The sequence below is a fragment of the Nycticebus coucang genome, chromosome 13 (assembly GCF_027406575.1).
Source record: "Nycticebus coucang isolate mNycCou1 chromosome 13, mNycCou1.pri, whole genome shotgun sequence".
In the NCBI taxonomy this organism is placed as follows: Eukaryota; Metazoa; Chordata; class Mammalia; order Primates; family Lorisidae; genus Nycticebus; species Nycticebus coucang.
This window is the reverse complement of record NC_069792.1, coordinates 48,768,691-48,770,060: the sequence shown is the minus strand read 5'-3', so window position 1 is coordinate 48,770,060 and position 1,370 is coordinate 48,768,691. Positions and strand designations below refer to the sequence as shown.

The window sequence follows — 1,370 nt, the reverse complement described above, 5'->3', positions numbered from 1 at the left end:
GCCAGTTAGTTAGGTAAGCACCCAGTGCCAGAAGGAACTGGCAATCTCAGATGTAACAGGGATGTCCACACTGATAGAACCCTCTGCGTAGGGCCTGGTGTTCAGGTGCTGGACAGAAGGTAGACGGTGACATCAGGCATGAGGTAGGCACTGTCCTTGTATTCATGCATGGTTGGAAGTGGAGAGCGGTGTCCTACTGAAGTGGTAGATAACAGGTCAGGTACAAGGTCACTATTGTTCCCTGCTGACCATTCCTAGTAGTAATCACACCTGTGTGGACAGGAAAGGCATCAAGGTCTAACTCTTGTTCTCACATTAACCTGATGAGACTATTAATGTACTTCTTGCTTTTCAGAATTGATTCAGGAAAAGAAGCAAGAGAAAAGCAAAGACTGACTTTCAGACCTAGCCTTCCTTTTCAGAAACTAATTTGGTCCTACCTTCTGAGACATTACTTTTAATTCCAAACCCTAAACATCACAGCATTTGGAGAAACCAAATACTTAAATGTATTGTCGGGGGTAGGAGGGGGGGCATGGTGGTTCAGGCCTCTAATCCTAGTGCTCAAGGAGGCCGAGATGGGTGAATTGCCTGAGAAGTTTGAGACCAGCCTGAACCGTGAGTGCCTGTAATCTCAGCTACTCAGGAGGTTGAGGCAGGAGGATCTCTTGAGACCAGGAGTATGAGGTTGCTGTGAGCTATGACACCTCAGCACTCTACCTAGAGTGACAAAGTGAGACCCTATCTCAAAAACAAAACAAACATAAAAAAGTTCCGGGGACGCTGTCTAGAGGCACTCAAAATGGTGCAGCAGTTGACATACCGTCGTAGGCTTTCCTACAATACAGCCTCTAACAAAACCAGGCTGTCCCGCACCCCTGGTAACAGAATTGTTTACCTTTATACCAAGAAGGTTGGGAAAGCACCAAAATCTGCATGTGGCGTGTGCCCAGGCAGACTTCGAGGGGTTCAGGCTGTGAGACCTAAATTCTTATGAGGTTGTCTAAAACAAAAAAACATGTCAGCAGGGCCTATGTTGGTTCCATGTGTGCTAAATGTGTTCATGACAGGATCAAGCGTGCTTTCCTTATTGAGGAGCAGAAAATTGTTGTGAAAGTGTTGAAAGCACAAGCATAGAGTTAGAAAGCTAAATAAGAGAATGAAGCTTTTTTTTTGAGTAATAAAAATTAAGACTGATTACTGTGTGGGTTTTTTTGTGTTGTAAATTGTTAGTATTCACGTTTGGTTTCTTTGTGGTATCTGGGGACCCAATGGTTTATAGTCCATTTTATTTTTTCTAAGGGAAACAATTGTAGGTTAATGATAGAGTATTTTGATAGCAACTCTAGCCAGTGTTGTGGAGCCTAAAT

General features: G+C 43.7%; 1 pseudogene; it reads left to right on the top strand.

Moving 5' to 3' along the window:
- The first annotated feature begins 779 nt into the window (after positions 1–779).
- On the top strand, positions 780–1,155 carry LOC128563132 (60S ribosomal protein L34-like; annotated as a pseudogene).
- Positions 1,156–1,370: the final 215 nt, after the last annotated feature.